Source organism: Artemia franciscana, unplaced genomic scaffold, assembly GCF_032884065.1.
Source record: "Artemia franciscana unplaced genomic scaffold, ASM3288406v1 Scaffold_320, whole genome shotgun sequence".
Classification (NCBI taxonomy): Eukaryota; Metazoa; Arthropoda; class Branchiopoda; order Anostraca; family Artemiidae; genus Artemia; species Artemia franciscana.
In genome coordinates, this window is record NW_027063873.1 from 251960 (window position 1) to 273330 (window position 21371).

General features: G+C 36.8%; 1 protein-coding gene across 5 annotated transcripts in view; it reads right to left on the minus strand.

Annotated features, from left to right (window-relative positions):
• LOC136043144 (uncharacterized) overlaps positions 1–21371 on the minus strand; it is a 91276-nt gene that overhangs the window by 23314 nt on the left and 46591 nt on the right. For all 5 annotated transcript variants that reach the window (XM_065728079.1, XM_065728078.1, XM_065728076.1 and 2 more), the window contains 2 exons: positions 11245–11400; positions 31–179 (listed from right to left, as the gene is read on the minus strand). The gene's annotated coding sequence lies outside the window, so the exon portion shown is untranslated. The remainder of the gene's footprint in view (positions 1–30; positions 180–11244; positions 11401–21371) is intronic.

Sequence of the window (21371 nt, forward strand, 5' to 3'; positions counted from 1 at the left end):
AAATCTGTTTTCCAGATTAATGTCTACTACCTAATATCAGCCATTGGTATCACATTGGGTGTCGCTGAGTCTCTTCTTCTCTCTTAAATATCATGAAACTACCATTTCCAGCTTCTATTGACATTGTTATTCTATTTTTGAAGTTGTGCTTCTTTTATATCACGGTGAGAATTCTGCGCCTGAAAAGGTATGTAATTTATGTGAAGTAAACAGACACATTTTACTGCCGGGCTTGCCTCATATAACCTTGCTTTGGTACGGCAATAACGAATTTTTTTTCAACAGATGAAACACAATTGATGAAACCAAATGTTGAGCAGGAGACGTACGATGGCACGTACGCAGGGGGTGGGATCCAGCCTCCCCCCCCAAAAAAAATAAAATAAAAATCCCATGATTTGATTTTATTTTCACATAGTCTTCTTACACCTCTCACAGAATAAAGATTTTGAAAGATTTGTGTACCCCAAAACACATTCCTGCGTACGTACCTGGAAAGGGGAATTTAATCACACCATCCCTTTACCGCAAAAAAAAGTTGTTTTTTATTGTTCGACTATAGACCACTGTCTATAGTGTTTCGCATTGTTTCGCAACAAAAGACTCGAAACAAAACTTGAAAAACATCTAACGGAGAAGACAAACAAAAATAAAGTAATAAAAACGAAACAAAATAAAAATAGAAGAAAATAACCACAGGATACCCAGTTACTTTAAAAATGTACTACAGAAAGTAAGCAAGAAGACATAACTCATTGTTTTATATACATGGTATTGAGAGGATTATCCAGGAATATAAATAAATAGTAACCTAATGAATGATAAAATAAAATTTCTAGCAACTTCAGAAACAGGGACTGGAAAATGGTGCTAGCGTCAAATAATATCACTAATTCGATCTAGCGTTCGACCGATCTTGCCGATATTGTTTTCTGTCATTAACTTAGCAAATTTGTTAGTTTCAGAAACTGAGACCCAGTGCTTATTACTATGCTAATATTGCCTTATAATTACACCAAAGGAACTGAAGAAACGTCAAATACCAGATCAGGAGTTGGTCACTTTTTCTTCGGTAGTAGCGCAAAATTTTACTGTTTTAAGATACAAAGATCTCATCGAGATTTTCTCAATTTAGAATTACGCAAGCATTACAACTTATAGCATAGGAAAGAAAAAAAAACAGAAAGAAAAACAAGTATTTAGTTAGATATCCATCAGAAACATTTTCTGAATGTGATAATCTCCGCTGTCACAGTTATATACTACTCACACCCTCCTAAAAGACCGACACATAGTCCCTAACTATTTGCAAAATGAATATACCGATATATCTTGCTGAAAACAAATAACCAGCAGATTGGTGTTTGCTTTTAGACGGAGGACTCTTAAATACAAGCGTTAGAAGACCAAACTTTGTGATAAACTAGCAGAATTGAGAATTGAGAATTACTAGAGAATTGAGACCTAAAAATGTTTATTAGAGAATTCCATGGCGGGCAAAAGACTATGCTGAGCTTTACAAACTTTATTTCTGTTGGCTAATTAAGGATTAATCTGCTCCTTATACTGTTTTATGTTTTCAGTCAAGAGCTATATTTTCATAATTCTAGAGCCATGGGAAAACAACAACAGCCAGTGTATTTGGAGGAGCTTTTTAAAAATATGATGCATAAACTAGGAAAACGAAACTTCAGTAGGTCAAAACTTTCAACTTCTCTCTTTACTTTAACCGAAAAAAAAACATTAATTAATTTTTGATAGAAGAACATACATCTTGAACACCAATTAATTAACAATACATTAATTATTGAGACAGCAGTTCGTTAAGGGAAAACCAAAGTGGTTCGGCCGGGCTAACGAAGAATTTATTTTTGTTTTGGGATGAATCTAATTAACTTTTTTTCGAAAAATCCAATATAACCAAATCAGCAAAAAAAATGTACCAGTTCCCACAATTTTAAGATTATAACTAGTATATACAAAACAAGGTTATTCTATTTATGAATGGCACAGCTGAGACCGGACCAGAAAAATGTGTTCAAAAAGCCAAGTTGAAACAAAATTATCTTTCTCCACGAAAAAATGAAAATTAAATTCGTGCATCCAGATACAGTACTGTATATTTTGAAGAGACATTACTATCAGTATTTGGGCTCTTGAAAAACATCGCGTGAGCAATAGACAAGAGCATGGTAAATATCCGACATACATTTTTTCTCCTTGGTATTTTTCAGCGTTGCCAGTCAACTTATTTAGTTTTATGCAAAGTCTGATGGTTTAATCTAAGTTAGCTTTTTAACCTATTTCTAAGATTTATAACTTAATTTAACCTAACCTAACATTTGATATCAAAGCTTGCATAAGACTGAAATATATGATTCGCAAAGCTACTGATTCGCAAAGCTAATTGAATCCAAGCAGGAAAAAGGAATTTCGGACAGTCACCGGTGGACGACGACGTTAACCAGATTTTGGAAATTCACAGCAACAGTTTTACTAAAATAACCATCCTTTCTTCTGAGAAGGAAGATCAAAGTTCGAGTCACTCTCGGAAAAGGAGACTGTTAGGTGTGACGACTTTTTGGATCACTACTTTTTCTGGATTCTGTACAACTAATAGAACTCACTGTGGCATTAAGCTGCCTTACTAAGTACTTTCTAAGACCAAACTGTTCTTGTCTCATACACTTGTCTATAGCATCTCTCAGTCTAAAGATCATCGTGTTACTAAGTAATTTACTGTCTACAAAGACCAGACTAAAGCTTAGATAAATACCACAGTCACTCACTTAACACCTGTCTTATATAGTGGTTTAATTAAGCTTTTTTTTCTGAAATCGCAAGGTACTTCCCCTTTTCCGTAAATCATATTTACAATCTTCAGGAGGTTATTTCTAACCTCAGGGGCACCCTGATCTTGTATTGTCTAAATATGCAACGGCTGACATAATTTCCCCTTTCTTCCAGTGATTTTCGCATTAGAAATTGAAAGAAGAATTGGGAAGCTAAGAAAAGCAAGTGCCTGTCCTTTAGATATCCCATTTCCCCTTATTAAAATACTGGTTTTGAAGGTGTTCCTCTGATCTCGTTTATTCTCCTAACTATACAGAGAATTTTTTGTTGATTGGCAGAGAAAAAATCCTTCCTCCTTTTAAAGACCTGGGAGCATTCAGACGTCTCAGTTCCACATTTACCTTAATTCTATTGCTTATCTTGTCAACTTAACTGATAAAATTCCTTAAAAGCCTAACGCCTGACGTAAATATCCATTTAAGAGCCAAAAATAACATTTTACTTGGTTAATCACAATGTATTAGTTAGAAATTTTCACTGAATTCAATATTGACCTTTCCCTAGTGAAATTGGTTGATCTTTTATATCCAATAAACCACAAGTAGTCATATATCATATTCATTGTTTCACCCTCCCTGTTCCCAATGGAGTAGCCCAACGTACTCTTCATGTTCGACACCACGGTCTTGCTAAGGAGATTTCCCATCAATTGAAATTTATTGACGAGCTTATGGTTGTTGAAACCTTCTATAAAAATAAATCTTATTAATATTAAACGAGATGCCTTCCTCAATAATGCCAATGTGTTTCCTTAACCCTAGAAGGGTAAGAATTCGTAAATTTTACGACACCAAAACACGTTTCGCAAGTTACCATGGAAACGGAAGCTTTGCACGAACCCACCTCCCATATATACTAATACTATGATTAGTCAATTCTTGCTCTGTCATCGGGTATTTATTATCTGAACTGGTTGGGGAGATATTAAGGATTAGTGGTAAAATTTATAAAAGCTTTACTATCTAAGTAACTTTCTCACCTGTTCGTGAAAACTGATGTCTATATTAAAACTGCGTCATTACAAAGCTTTTTTGAACAATGGGGTCCGATCAGTTTTCAAACGTTTTTTGCAAGCTTCATAGCAAATTCTGTCTGATATAGCATATGAAAATGATGAATTTAACTTGACAATTTTCTGGTTTACCATAATTGTTCGCCTATCTGGGAAACAAATAGAAACGTCACACTTGACAACAGGACGTCGGTTACATTAGCAGCAGAGCTTCTGAAAAAATGTTTCGACTGAAGACAATTGGGACTGTATGAAAAAAAAAAACAACAGAGATATTCTGGCAGAGCTACTTGTGAGCAATGGGAGAACTACAGGAACCGGAATGTTCTGTTTCGATTAGGAGCTGAGTCTAGTGTCTTATCTAGCTAATCAATCAAAAATGGTTCTGTTTCTGTCAACTTGCCATAAGGCTTACCAGTATAACACATATAATACAGAAGCCTGATATCACTGAATACTATAATAACACCAAAGGCGGTGTTGAAACATTCAACAGACTGTGTAGTTCAATGTCAACCGTTTGGAAGATCAACATGTAGCCCATGTGCCTGTTTTATGGGCTGATCAACATCGAGTGCATTAACAGTTATGTCATCTACTCCTTCATTATCTCCAAACTCAGCAGCATTCGATCATATTCGATATCAGTCGAACAACGGAAGTGAAAGGTGAAATACGTTCAATTATGTCTGTGGAAAGGGAGAGAACGACCTGTAGCTTTTGCCCAGCATGCATTTGTCGAATGACTACTAATTTCTGAAACCACTAAAAAATTTCGTTTTACGGTGAATACCATGCTAAGTCATGCACATAATGTGACTCCAAGAAATGACATCAATCTTTTGTGCTGCTTAAGACATTATTTGGATATCTGTTTTTCATAATTCCAACTTACTGTTAAAATAAACCTAAATGATGAGTTTTGGAAGTCAGTATTTTTTCAATTAGTAATTTTTAAGAAAGTCTACCATCTACATAACATTTTGGGAAGATTACCTTTCCGGGGTTAATTCCCCCCCCCCTCTTTTCTTAATCATATGCCTTCTGAAATTTCTGCTTCCTCCCTGAAACTACTCGGAAAGTATATTTATATACTGTTATATTGTATATTTATATATATATATATATATGGTATATTATACTGTATATTTATATTTATATACGGAACTGTATATTTAAAATAACAATACTATTCTTAAAGCAAAAGCACAAATCTCCTTTCTATAACTCCTGAATAAGGTTTCTCCTTCTGATTCGTCAAAGATTTATATATATCAACGACGTATGTTTATGAAAAACTAAATAATAAATCGAATGTAAGAAAGTAAAAGAGGGAATTCTGTAAAATAATTGTTTGTTCGTAAAGAATTCAATTGACTGAGGAAGGCACCCGCAAATGGAGATATGCTTCTCCACTTTGGCACCTGAAAATTTTTCAAGAAATCCAAACAAATGAATATTATTCAAAGAATAGCCTCTTCACATCAAGAATTTCTGCTTGACTTCACGATACGAAAAAAAAATGTCCCTTGTGTCCGGGAAAAATTATCACAAAAATTTTCCTGTTTTTTACGCTCGTCCTGACCTCTTTTCAAGTTCACAGTCTTTTTTTCATATTATAGCCCATATAATCTGAACCAAAATTTATATTGTTTAAAAATTTTTATTGATTGTTTTTATAAAATGACGGTGCATTCTTTTGCCAGTTTTATATAAGCATATAAGCATTTTATATGTTGTCCTGCTTTTGTTTTTATTTCAGAATGAAAATTCAGCCAAGCCAGACTTGTGAGTTATTTAAAATATATATATATATATATATATATATATATATATATATATATATATATATATATATATATATATATATAATGTTCTTATTAAGTATGGCGTGTGGTATATATATACATATATGTATATATATATATATATATATATATATATATATATATATATATATATATATATATATATATATATATATATATATATATATATATATAATTGTTCTTCTTAAGTATGGCGTGTGGTACATATATATATATATATATATATATATATATATATATATATATATATATATATATATATATATATATATATATATATATATATATATATATATATATCTTACCGTTTGCATTAGGTGGCGTTTACATTTGCTCAAATCTTCTGTTTAGTCAAAGGAAAAATTTTAATATTTGAAAATTTGAACCGTAAGCAACGAGACAATATTCGGCTCTAACTGATCGACTATCTGTAAATAGGCAGATAAATTATCAAATTTTAAAATTGTTACTAATGTAACACACTAAGTTTATGTCCCCTTTAAATTCCCCTCCTTAAAATTCTCCTTTAAATTTCTATCAGCAAAACGAAATATCTTTTATTAAATATATAATTTTCCTGGCTGAAAGACAAAGAGCGAATTCACATAAACGATTACGCTAGTAATTGCAAATTCCCAAGAACTATTATTGTAGTTGTGTTACATTTTAGTTTTAATGGGTAACTACTGATATTTTTATCCGTTAGAGAGAGGGGGTCTCGAAATCAAAAAACGTCAGTTAACTCAACGATAAACGGCAAAAAAGAGCCAAGAGCTCATATGGCACTTGTGTAGAGGTCGAAAGAGGCAAAAGCCGAGAGCTTCTTCCCACCAAGTCTCATTACGATATCTCCAAATCGGGGAAGCGACTACTTCTAATTGTGTTGCGAGAGCAACACTTTGGTTTTGTCCATGTTTTTTGTTTTTTTGGTTTTTTTCCTATGCCGCCAATCTCAGCTTATTCCTAGAAACTGGTAAGGATTTAACCTGTGCGGTATTTACGGAAAGTGTGGACCTCAGGCCAGATTGATGAATATGACATTACATTTTGGAAAGCTCCGCAGAACTGTTGCCTGGGGCCAAAAAGGATGGTTTTTGCTTGTCCATGAGCCAGAGCCTATGGTGTTCGAAGTGAAGTGGAGTTATATAGCCTATGTGAGAGAGGAGTATCTGAAGTTGTGCAGCCAAGCTTTCGTTTCATCAAACCATGTTTCTGCTTTCGAGTGGAAAGTTCCGTTCGAGCAGGCAAGCAGGCAGGCTCCACTTTCAAATTGATGATGGACTAAAATCTATAAGTGTTAAATATATGCGGCAGTTACCCGGCCCCACTGCCAATATATCTTCTTTGAGTGATAAATAGAAAAACTTACATAGGCAAAAATGTGGCATTTTCCCACGGGTGCGAGAGTTCTGCCATCTATTGTTTCTACCCATTTCTGTTCGTGATTTTAGCTGAGTTTATCATTCGGTATTTCGGACTTGGAATTGCGGTAAAGAAATGGTATTAGATGTGCCTAATTAACTTTAAAAGTTCTCTCATTGCTAAGGAAATTGGAGCTTATCCTTTGCTCCTTTTTAAGTGGTGACGTTAGAAAGTTGGTCTACAGCAACAAAAAAATCAACTTTTGAACTAAGACAGATAGGATTTTTTTTTCGACGGTAATCGATAGCTCTTGATGAGCTGATCAAAGTATAAGACATCCATTTTTTGGTACAAAAATTCCTTCATGAGGTATACCAGATTGAAAGTTTCAAGGGGTTGACAACTTCAGTAGTAAGGTACACACGAAAACGAAATCTAGCCCGATAAAAATTTTGAGACATATAGAGGACTTGTAAGCAACAGTCGGCTGTTAGGTAATAATCATCTTCGGCAATAAGGGGTTGCCACTTTTGCTAGTTGGTGTACCTATTATTTGTTTCCGGTGCATTTGATAGTTAAACCAATTTGGTTCCAGTGGTAAGGAACTTGTAAGTAATAATCGGCTGTTGGGCTACAATCATCTTCAGCAATGAGGGGTTTGCAACTTTTGCTGGTTGGTGTACCCATTTATTTGTTTCCAGTGAACTTAATGTCCATCACGGGAGAGGGACTTGTAAGTAAGAATCTGTTCACTTTGGGCTAGAAATTTGTGCAAATTGTATTCAATCTCTATAAATCTGACAGAATTAATTGTTTACGCAATGGGTACAAAAGATAACGTAAAACAATGAGGTAGTTTCGTAATAATTAGTGTCACCTATGATATTTTAATCCTGAAAAGTTTTATACTGATAGATTTATACTACCAACTAGATTATATAAGATATTGTTCCAAGTTTTCATCCGTCACGATGTCTACGATTGAAAAGGACAAAGTTCAACTGGCTGCAAAGTCAATTTAGTCCCTTCTTTCGATATTATTTTGTAGTTGTTGTTTTTTCAACGCTGAGGAATAGCCTTCAGTCATGTGATAACTGATTGCGTTCTTGTTTGAACACACCGTTTTAAAAACTTCGATAGGCTGACAACTTCATAATTTAACCGATAGTGAAGAAACAAGCACAAACGAGAATGTAAAACAATGAGATAGTTTCGTAACAATTAATTGAATGACATCTATGGTATTTTGATCCTGAAAAGTTAGGGATAGCTTTATAATACCAACTAGATCATATAAGATATTGTTCCGTGTTTTCAGCCGTCACGATGTCTACGATTGAAAAGGATAAAGTTCAACTGGCTGCAAAGTCAATTTAGCAAAGTCAATAGCCTTTGATCATGTGATTACTGATCGATAGCGAAGAAACAAAACCAAAGTGTTGCTCTCGCAGCACTTTAGTCGGTGAAACCGGACAAAGGTTGCCGCAACACTTCACGTTGCCGCAACACTTCACGTTGCCGCAACACTTCACGGTGCCCTGGCAACTTAGGTCTAGGTTAGTCTGGTCAGGTCCCTATACACCTGCCAGCTTTCAGCGATCGATGTATTGATCATCCATCTAGTTTTGGATCTTCTTCATATAAAAATTAGGGTGTTCCTGGATTCAAACCTAAGACCTCTCACACCTTAAGATAGAATCATACCCCTAGACCACACGCCATACTTAAGAAGAACAATTATTTGTTTTATCGGCAAATACAATTCTTCTCAACTATCTTGTTCGCTCGCAACCCCCCAGATGATCGAATCGGGGAAGAAAATATTTCTAAATTAGTCTAGTCTGGTCCCTGATACGCCTGCAAACTTGCATCGTCCTAACTTATCTGGAACTGTCCAAACTAGTAAATCCACCCCCCCCCCCCAACCCCCCCCCCCCTAAGAGAGTGAATCCAGTCCGGTTATTTCAATAACAAATCTAGGACATGCGCTGATTCTTCCATTAAGTTTTATCCCGATCTCACCACTCTAAGTGTTTTCCAAGATTTTCTGTTTCCCCCTCCAAATAACCCCAATGTCACCAGATCCACTCAGGATTTAAAATAAGAAATCTGAGACAGAAGGTTTTACTAAATATTAAATTTCATTAAGATCTGATCACCCGTTCGTGAGTTAAAAATATCTAATTTTTCTGAATTACCCCTTCCCCCAACTCCCCCAAAGAGAGCCAATCCGTTATGGTTATGTTTATCACGTATCTAGGACTTGTGTTTATTCTTCTCACCAAGTATTATCACGATCTATCTACCCTAGGCGTTTCCCAAGATTTCCGGTTTCTTCTTCCAACTCCCTCCAATGTCATCGAACCGGGTCAGGATTTAAAATAAGAGCTCTGAAACACGAGGTCTTTCTAAATATCAAATTGCATTAGGATCCAATCACCCGTTCGTAAGTTAAAAATACCTCACTTTTTCCAATTTTTCCGAATTAACGAATTAGATACCTCCCCCCCCCCCAAACTCCTCCAAAGAAAGCTTATCCTGTCCTGTTAATAACAAATCTAGGACTTGCGGTTATTCTTCCCATGAGGTTTCGTCCCGATTTCTCAACTCTAAGCGTTTTCCAAAATTTCCGCCCCCCCCACCTTCCCCAACTGACACTGGATCCGGTTGGGATTTGAAATAAGAGGTCTTAGTTATGAGGTCCTTTTAATTATCAAATTTCATTAAGATCCGATCACTCGTTCGTAAGTAACAAATACCTCCTTTTTACTAATTTCTCCGATTCCCCCCTCTCCAATCTCCCCCAAAGAAAAAAAACCGTTCTGGTTATGGAGAGCAGGTATCTAGGACTTGTGTTTATTTTTCTCACCAAGTTTCATCCCGATCTCACCACTCCAAGCCTCTTCCAAGATTTCAGGTTTCCCCCTCCAACTCCCCCCAATGTCACCAGATCCCGTCAGAATTGAACATAAGAGCTCTGAGATATGGCATACTTCTAAACATGAAGTTTCATTAAGATCCGATAACTAGTTCGTAAGTTAATACATTTGTTTTCTAATTTTTCCGAATTAACGGTCCCCCTACTCCCCCCAGATGGTCGAATAGGAGAAAGGCATCTTTCTAATTTAATCTGCTCTGGTTCTGGTTCTGGCGAAACCGGGACAGACAGACCGACAAAATGGTCTCGTATCTAGGACTTGTGGTTATTCTTCCCATGTAGTTTCATCCCGGTCTTTCGACTCTAAGCGTCTTCTAAGATTTCCGGTCCCCGTCCCCAACTTCCCCCAATAAAATGAATCCGGTCGAAATTTATAATAAGAGGTCTGAGTTATGAGGTCCTTCCAACAACCAAATTTCATTAAGATCCGATCACTCGTTCGTAAGTTAAAAATGCCTCATTTTTTCTCATTTTCCCGAATTACCCCTCACCCACCCACCCCCAAAGAGAGCGGATCGGTTCTGGTCATATAAATCACGTACCTATGATCTGTGCTTATTTTTCTCATCGAGTTTCATCCTGATCTCTCCACTGTAAGCGTTGTCCAAGATTTCCCGTTTCCCCCTCCGATTCCCCCCAGTGTCACCAGATCTGGTCAGAACTTAAAATAAGATCCCAGAGACACGGTATCCTTCTAAATATGAAATTTAATTGAGATCCGATCACCCATTCGCAAGTAAAAAACACTTCATTTTTTCTGATTTTCCTGAATTAACCCCCCCCCCCCCCCCGGATGGTCAAATCGGGGAAACGACTATTTCTAATTTAATCTGGTCTGGTCCCTGATACACCTGCCGAATTTCATCGTCCTTGCTTATCTGGAAGTGCCCAAACTAACAAAACTGGGACAGACACACCGACAACAATTGCGATCGCTATATGTCACTTGATAAACATCAAGTGCCGTAAAAACCCTTTAGAGGGAGAATAGCACAGAATAATGCTAACTACTGCACATAATAAATAGAAATCCAAGGTAAAATAGAAATAAATAATTTCCAGTCAACCACATTTAATTCAGTTTCAGCCTTCAATCAAGTTTCAAGAAACCTTATCCCCCTGTTTATATCCAAGAGACCCAATATTCCTCCAAGAAATAATACAAATGCAAAACAAATAAATCCAAGAATAGTACATAATACAAATCCAAGAAATAATACAATTTTATTTTCCATATCAATGTCTACTACCTTGTATCCTACTTCGTCATTGGCCATTGGTATCAAATTGGGTGTCGTTGCGTCTCTTCTTTTCTACTAAATAACATCCAACTGCCAGGTTTTATAGACATTGTTCTTCCTTTTTTGAAATTGTGATTCTTTAGTATTACGGTGAGAATTAAGTGCCTGAAAAAGTACACAATTTACATGAAGAAAACAGACACATTTTTACTACCGTGCTTGCCTCATAACACCGAACTTTGGTACGGCGATCAGCGAATCAGTATATTTTTAAACAAATGAAACACGATTCAAAAATGGTGAGTGGGAGACATGGGCTGGTGGGCTGGCTCGTGCACAAGGCGTGCCCCCCCCCCCCCCACCCAAGAATTCCCCGATTTGTTTTTATTTTCACAAAATTTTCTGATACTTCTCACAGGATAAGGGATTTGAAGGAGTTGTGCCCCCCCCAACACAAATACCTGCGTACTTGCTTGGACAGGGGCATTTAATCCCACCACCCCTTCACCGCAAAAAACACGCAGTTTTTATTGCTTGACTATTAGACCCCTTTGATTGTTTCGCAATACAAAAACCTCTAACCAAGATAACGAACAAAATTGAAGTACTAAAACGAAACAAAAATAAAAATAGGCAAAATTTACCACAGGGTATACAGTTGCTTTAAAAATGTAGGGTACAGAAAGTAAGCAAGAAGACATAATTCAGTGTTTTATGTAGAAATTATTGAGAGGATTATCCGGGCAGAAAAATAAATAGTAACCTAGTTAGTGATCAAATGAAAACGTCTATAAACGGTGGAGACTGAGACTGAAAATTTGTCCTAGTGTCAAAAATATCACTTGTTCCATCTAGCGTTTGACAGATCTTGCCGCTATTGTTTTTTTGTTTTTTTCTTTAACTTAGCAAATTTGCTGGTTTCAGAAACTGAGATCAACTGCTTATTACTAAATTAATACTGCCTTACAATTACACCAAAAGAACTGAAAAAACGTCAAATACCAGACCAGGCGTTGGTCACTTTTTCTTCGACAATAGCGCAAAATTTAACTGTTTTAAGTTACTAAGATCTTATCGAGATTTTCTTCATTTATAATTCCGCAAGCATCACAACTTATAGCATATAGTGCGGGCGAAAAGCGTCGAAAAACACCAGAGTACTTCCGTATTTGAGGAAAGCACCAAAATTGGCTGAGATGTACTTTCGAGTATGCTCTTTAATATGGATTAATTACGCAAGCGAAATTTTCCCTCGGAACGCCACTAGGTGGCTTGAAATCCAAGATGGCGGACAAAATACGAATTTGTCAAGATGAGAAGAGATATCCGTTCAAACAGGCTAGTATGGAGTAATCGATGACACAGGCTCCGAATATGAGCTTAAAAATACCTAAGTTGTACCGTAGTGCCGATAGGTGCCTCAAATCCAAAATGGCAGACGAAAATACGAGTTTGTCACAATGAGAAGACATGGCCGTTCAAATAGGCTAGTATGGGTTAATCGATGGCATAGGTTCCGAATATGAACGCAAAAATAACTTAAGTTGTAACGTAGTACCTCTAGGTGACTCAAATTCAAAATGGCGGACGAAAATACGAGTTTGTCAAAATGAGAAGACATGGCCGTTCAAATAGGCTAGTATGGGTTAATCGATGGCATAGGTTCTGAATATGAACGCAAAAATAACCTAAGTTGTACCGTAGTGCCGCTAGGTGCCTCAAATTCGAAATGGCAAACGAAAATACGAGTTTGTTAAAATGAGAAGACATGACCGCTCAAATAGGCTAGTCTGGGGTAATCAATGGCACTGGTATATGAAAGTAAGAGTGGACTAAAGTAATAATATCTGGAATTCCGTCTATTGCTCTGAATAATGATAAAAAGCATTTTGATACTAAACTAACTAAAAAAATACAACCAGTTTGCATGAAAAACCCGACATTCACAATAAGAAAACAACAAAAAAACAACGCTCGTTCGTCCAAACATGAAACATCGCAAACGCCTTAAATTTGCCTCCATGTCAACTGCTTTCGTTCAACCTGTCATCTAGCGGTCAGTTTCATCGTTACTATAAATGACGTAGTTTTAGCCGTGCTCCTTGAAGTTTAAGTGTTTTTTTTATTTCTTATAAGCTAAAAAAGAAAAGGGAATTGGTGGTTGAAAAAGATGTATGCAAGACATTACTCAAGGATTAACGAAACGTATTGTTGTTGCTTGTATCGGCAAGTAGTTCCTCTTTATTAGTTTGACAGACAGCGCTATCTATTGTTACCTTGTGTTACTTCCAGCGAAGTTTGCCAGATGTCATGCCAGTTCAATGGGCATCCTTCTCTTGTTACTAGGGTTTGCCCAATAAGAACAGAAGAATTTATGGTCATCAAACAGTTCGTGGTAACGAACTGTAGTAAGGGGCGACCCGGCTCAATATTTACCAAAACTCTAAAAAATGGAATTTTGATACCAATAGTTACATCAAAAGAATCGTATTTTAATGTTGATTTTAAATATATAAGTTTCATCAAGTTTAGTCTAAGCCATCAAAAGTTTGAGGTTGAGAAAATTTGCCTTATTTTAGAAAATAGGGGGAAAACCCCCTAAAAGTCATAGAATCTTAACAAAAAACACACCATCAGATTCAGCGTATCAAAAAACCATAATGTAGAAGTTTCAAGCTCTTATCTACAAAAATGTGAAATTTTGCATTTTTTGCCAGAAGACATATCACAGATGCGTGTTTATTTGTTTTTTTGTTGTTTTTTCTTCTGTTTTTTTGTTGGTTTTTTTTCCCCAGGGGTGATCGTATCGACTAAAATGATCCTGAAATGTCGCAAGAGGGCTCATTATAACAAAAATTAATTAAAAGTTCTAGTGCCCTTTTGAAGTGAACAAAAAAATTGGAGGGCACCTAGGCCCCCTCCCACGCTAATTTTTTCCCCATGGTCACCGGATCAAAATTCTGAGATAAGCATTTCATTCACCATAGTCGAAAAAACCTATTAATTATGTCTTTGGGGCCGACTTACTCCACCACAGTCCCCGTGGGAGGGGCTGCAAGTTACAAACTTCGACTAGTGTTTACATATAGTAATGGTTATTGGTAAGGGTACATACGTTTTTACAGGGATGTTTTGGTTTGGGGGGGGAGAAGTTGAAGGGGGGTTACGTGGGAGGATCTTTCCATGGACGAATTCGTCATGTGGAAAAGAATTTCAATTAAAGGGGCGCAGGATTTTCTAGCATTATTAAAAAAAAAAAAAAATAAAAATAAATATGAAAACCATTTCTCCGACAGAAGACCAAGAACATGCAGACTTCCTCAAGCTAGTGCTTTGCTTTTACAACATATTCTTAAAGTTCCACTACAGTCAGATCATGTGTGGAGTCGCAGCCAGGAATCAAATCCCACCCTTTCCAGTTTTTCTTACTTTGGCTGGGCCAGAGGCACCGATGGAAAGTGGCTTCCCAAGTGGTTAGGTTCCCTTCCCCCAGTGTCAAAAGTCTGTCGCGAGACAGTGCGTTGTGGTTGCAGAAAAGGGTGTGAAAGAAGGTGCCGCTGCAGGAAATTTGACCTTAACTGTAGCCCACTATGCTGGTACAAATCAAAGTGCTTTAATTGTTGAACATGTGATTATTCTTTTTACCTGAAGATTCGATTGATCTCTTTGTGTTCCTTATAAAATTATAATTTTTAAATGCTTAATCCGTCCGTTTAGCTGATGTTGATTCACTTTTAATAAATAAAAGAGATGAAGTGTTAACAAGTATTTAACTGATTTTAAATTAGCAAATGTATACAAAGGTCATAAATTGAACGCGTCTTGGTCTCATTCTTAGGAAATTTGTACTGTACAGAGTGTATTACTATTAGTCTGACACATGAAGAGCTCATATGGCACTTGTGACAAGGTCGGAAGAGCCAAGAGCTCATATGGTATGAGCTCTAGCAAAATTCTAAGAATCAATAGACTGTTTTAAAAGGAAAATCAGAGGCTTAATACCGGTCGGGAATTTAAAATAAGAACTCTGAGTCACGAGTCCTTCTAAATATCGATATTCATTAAGATCCAATCACCCACTCGTAAGTTGAAAATACCGCAATTTTTCTAATTTTTCCTCTCCTTTCAGCCCCCCAGATGGTTGAATCGGGGAAAACGACATTTTAAAGTCAATTTGTGCAGCTCCCTGACATGCCTACCAATTTTCATCGTCATAGCACGTCCAAAAGCACCAAACTCACCAAAGCACTGAACCCAACCACCTAACTCCGCCAAAGAGAGCGGATCCAGTCTGGTTACGTCAACCACGTATCTACGACATTTATAAGCGTTTACCAAGATTTCCGGTTTCCCCCTCCAACTCTCCCCAATGTCAAAAGATCTGGTCGGGATTTGAAATAAGAGCTCTGAGACATGAGTTCCTTCTAAATATCAAATTTCATTAAGATCCGATGACCCATACTTAAGCTAAAAATACCTTAATTTTTCTGATTTTTCCAAATTAACAACCCCAAGCCCCCTCAAAGAGAACAGATCCGTACCAATTATGTCAATCTCGTATCTATACCTTGTGCTTATTCTTCCCATCAAGTTTCATCCCGATCTCTCCACTCTAAGGATTTTCCAAGATTTCCGGTTTCCAAGATTTTCGTTTCCCCCTTCCAACCCTCTATGTCCCCGGATCCGATTCGAATTGAAATGGGAGCATCTGAGACATAAGATTCTTCTATATATCAATTTTCATTAAGATCCGATCACCCATTCGTAAGATAAAGATACCTCAATTTTCATTTTCCAAGAATTCCGGTTTTCCCTCCAACTCCACCCAATGTCACCAGATTTGGTCGGGATCATAAATAAGAGCTCTAAAGCACAAAATCCTTCTAAACATCAAATTTCATTAAGATCTGATCACCCGTTCGTAAGTTACAAATACATTCTAATTCTCATTTTTTCTAATTTTTCCGAATTACTCCCTCCCTCCCCCCAACTCCACGAAAGAGGGCAGATCCAATCTGGTTATGTCAGTCACGTATCTTGGACATGTTTTTATTCCTCCCACCAAGTTTCATCCTGATCTCTCCGCTTTAATTGTTTTCCAAGATTTCCGGTCCCCCCCCCCTCTTAATGACACTGGATCCGGTCGGGACTTAAAATAAGAGATGTGAGTTTCAAGATCCTTCTAAATATGAAATTTCATTAAGATACGATCACTCTTTCGTAAGTCAAAAATACCTCATTTTTTCTAATTTTTTAGAATTAACCCTCCCCCCAACTCCCCCAAAGAGAGCTGATCCGTTCCAGTTGTATCAATCTCGTATCTGGGACTTGGGCCTATTTTTCCCACCAAGTCTCATCCCGATCCCTCCCCTCTAAGCGTTTTCCAGGATTTTAGGTTCCGCCCCCCCCCCAAACTTCCCCTCCAGTGGATCCTGTCGGCCCTTAAAGTAAGAGCTCTGAGACACGATATCCTTCTAAACATCAAATTTCATTCAGATCCGATCACTCCTGCGTAAGTTAAAAATACCTCATTTTATTTAATTTTTCAGAATTAACCCTCCTCCCCAAACTCCCCCAAAGAGAGCGAATCCGTTTCGGTTATATCAATCGCTTATCTAGAACTTATGATTATTTTTACTACCAATTTTCATCCCAATCCCTCAACTCTAATCGTTTTCCGAGATTTCAGGTTCCCCCCCCCCTCAATTCCACCCAATGTCACCGGATCCAGTCGGGATTTAAAATAGGAGCTCTGAGACACGATATTCCCCCGAACTTCAAATTTCATTAAGATCTGATCACTCCTTCGTAAGTTATAAATACCTAATTTTTTCTAATTTTCAGAATTAACCCCACCCCAAACTCCCCCAAACAGAACAGATCCGTTCTGGTTATGTCAATCACGTATCTATGACTTCTGCCTATTTTCCCAACCAAGTTTCGTCCCGATCCCTCCATTCTAAGCGTTTTCCAAGATTTTAGGCCCCCCCCTCAACTCCCCCCCAATGTCACCGGATCTAGTCGAGATTTAAAAAAAGAGCTCTGAGATACGATATCCTTCCAAACATCAAATTTCATTATGATCCCATCACCCATTCGTAGGTCAAAAATACTTCATCTTTTTCTATAACCGACCCCCCACTCCCCCCCAGACGGTCAAATTGCGGAAATGGCTATTTCTAATTTAATCTGGTCCGGTCCCTGATGCGCCTGCCAAATTGTATCGTCCTAGCTTACCTGGAAGTGCCTTTAAGTAGCAAAACCGGGACAGACAGACCGACAGACAGACCGACTGACAGAACGACAGAAAAAAGCGATCACTATATGTGACTTGTTTAATACCAAGTGCCATAAAAATTAAGGGTGATTGATTTGAGATCTCATATAGACATCTACAGTGGTAAAACATTACCGAGAAGATGGCGAAGATCATGACATATATAAGGGGGGAGAGGTATATTTGCGATTAAGACGATTATTATATCCGGAAAGAGCCTAAGAGAGGCATTCAGTAGGGTCCATTTTATTCCTATATAAGTAAAGAATTTATCTCTAAATTTATATAAGAAATTATTTTTCAAAATCTAGAGGGAAGTGGGAGTTTTTTTCAATTTATTTAAGTGAGAATCACAAAGCAATGTAACTTTAAAATCAATGTATCAAAATCTAAGGGAAGGAGCAACAAATATAGGGGGATATACCCCCTCACCTAGATTGTGTTCCGATAGAAATATAACTTTAATAGTTCTTAAATTCATTGTTTATAATTATCCTATCTGGAAGCAAACATTTTGCATAAATATCTGTCAATGATCAATACAAAATATGTCGCTCACACCGATAGTCAACTGCTAGAAAAATAAATATAACATACTATAAAATTACATTACTTATAATTGTTTTAACACTTAGGCTACTTCTCAAGCGAAAAGATCAGTAAAAAAAAGAAAAAAAAAGAAAAAGTGACTACTGATGCTTCTACCCCAAACTGTGTAGTTTCCCCGCGTAGGGGAACAGAACCGGAACCATGTCGTCACAAAAACCATGAATCAGACAGGCTGTCTGCAAATAAATTCATTTTTAACCACAAATTCAACACAAATTTTACCACAAATTAGGAGGCTTCATGTAGCACGATGAGGACCACGCTGTTCCTAGTAGGGGAAAACAATTTCTTAGGAGGTAAATGATGCAGAAACTGCTTACTTTCATTTAAAAGTTTTTTTTGTTTATTTTCTGGACGTTTTTGAATTAACGAATTAACTTATATAATTAAAATCAACATTAAAATGCGATTCTTTTGATGTAACTATTGGTATCAAAATTCCATTTTTTTTTAGTTTCGGTTACTATTGAGCCGGGTCACTCCTTACTACAGTTCGTTACCACAAATTGTTTGATGACCGTAAATTCTTCTGTTTTTACCGGGCAAACCCTAGTAACAAGAGAAGGATGCCCATTGAACTGGCAAGACATCTGGCAAACTTCGCTAGAAGTAACACGCAGTAACAATAGATAGCGCTGTCTGTCAAACTAATAAATAGGAAGTACTTGCAGATACAAGCGTCAACAATACGTTTCGTTAATCCCTGAGTAATGTCTTGCATACATCTTTTTCAACCACCAATTCCTGTGGACCAATACCACCAATAAGATTGTATGACTTTTAGGGGGTGTTTCCCCCTATTTTCTAAAATGAGGCAAATTTTCTCAGGCTCGTAACTTTTGATAGGTATACCTGATCTTGATGAAACTTAAATATTTAAAATCAGCATTAAAATGCAATTCTTTTGATGTAACTATTGGTATCAAAATTCCATTTTTTTTTTAGTTTCGGTTACTATTGAGCCGGGTCGCTCCTTACTACAGTTTGTTATCACGAACTGTTTGATAAAAATACACAAATATAGAAGTTCGATACGTGAGTTAATTCGTATGGTACGTATATTTATTACTAACAAAAACGTTCGTACAAAAATAAAAAATCTAGTTGTATTTTTAAGTAGCCAAAATTTGGAGGGCAAGTAGGAGGGCAACTCTGATCGTCCGATCAAAACTATGAGAAAGCCATTTAGCCAAAATAAAGATGCAAATTTCGTTTTAATGATTCATGTGCGATGATTAAAACATACATTAATTCAAAAACGTTCAGAAAATAAATAAAAAAACAAGTTTTTTTTAAAATAAAAGTAAGGAGCAACATAAAAACTTAAAACGAACAGAAATTATTCCGTATATGAAATATTGAAGTATATGTATAAGTGTAATAGTGATATATGACCGTATATGAATATTGTCCCCTCCTCAACGCCTCGCTCTTTACGCTAAGTTTTTTTTATTGTTTTAAAAAGTAGAGCTGTGACAAAGAGTCAAACTTTAGCGTAAAGAGCGGTGCGTTGCAAAGGGGACAACCCCTTTCATATACGGAAAATTTCTGTTCGTTTTAAGTTTTAATATCGCTCTTTACTTGCAATTAAAAAATTTTATTTTTCTATTGTTTTTATTTAGGTTTTTTTAAATAGATAAAAGTCGATTCTGAGAAGGTCAGCAAGAGACATGATCATTCAATCCCAAAATCTTACTTTTTTTCACGAAGTGTTTCGTGACTTCACAAAAGACTCAAAACAAAACTTGAAAATACACCTAAAAGACAAATCGTATAACAGAAACAAAAGGAGATTGTTACAAATACTAAAACTCACTGCGAGACAAAGCTACCAATTTCGGACAGTCAACGGTCAATGATGAAATTAACCAAACTTCAGAAATTCACAGTAACAACTGAACTGCAATGACTATCTCTTCTTCTGGAAAAGGAGCATCAAAGTTCAAGTCGCTCTGTAGATACAGACAAAAGGAGACTGTTAGATGTGAAGAATTTTTAAATCACTACTTTTTATAGATTCTGTAACAACTACTAAAACACACTACTGTACCAAGCTGCCTAACACGAACATAGCTAGGCACGCTTCTCCTCCGTACCAACCTCTCTAGAGCCACCCTCTTTGCACCCTTTCAGGAATTTCTAATTCCCCTTAGATCCACCGAAATGAACTCGCATGCCTAATTTGGAAACGAATTGCATTCCATTTGGCCGTCGATAGTTGGCTGAAAGTAGAATAATTGTCTGCCATTTTTTATTCGTAGCACAGGTCCTAGCCATCTCAGCCTTTCTCTCATTCTAACATTTTAAAGCAGTATTGAATCCAAATTTTCCTAAAACCTATGGTTTGAAGCACAATTGGTCCGACGGGCTCTCTTAAAGGAGTATTTATCTTTAAATGAGTTCCACTGGGTTTCCCCCTCCAACTCTCCCCAATGTCAAAAGATCTGGTCGGGATTTGAAATAAGAGCTCTGAGACATGAGTTCCTTCTAAATATCAAATTTCATTAAGATCCGGTGACCCATACTTAAGCTAAAAATACCTTAATTTTTCTGATTTTTCCAAATTAACAACCCCAAGCCCCCTCAAAGAGAACAGATCCGTACCAATTATGTCAATCTCGTATCTATACCTTGTGCTTATTCTTCCCATCAAGTTTCATCCCGATCTCTCCACTCTAAGGATTTTCCAAGATTTCCGGTTTCCAAGATTTTCGTTTCCCCCTTCCAATCCTCTATGTCCCCGGATCCGATTCGAATTGAAAATGGAGCATCTGAGACATAAGATTCTTCTATATATCAATTTTGATTAAGATCCGATCACCCATTCGTAAGATAAAGATACCTCAATTTTCATTTTCCAAGAATTCCGGTTTTCCTTCCAACTCCGCCCAATGTCACCAGATCTGGTCGGGATCATAAATAAGAGCTCTAAAGCACAAAATCCTTCTAAACATCAAATTTCATTAAGATCTGATCACCCGTTCGTAAGTTACATATACGTCATTTTTTCTAATTTTTCCGAATTACCCCCCCCCCCCCCAACTCCATGAAAGAGGGCGGATCCAATCTAGTTATGTCAGTCACGTTTCTTGGACATGTTTTTATTCCTCCCACCAAGTTTCATCCTGATCTCTCCGCTTTAATTGTTTTCCAAGATTTCCGGTCCCCCCCCCTCTTAATGACACTGGATCCGGTCGGGACTTAAAATAAGAGATGTGAGTTTCAAGATCCTTCTAAATATGAAATTTCA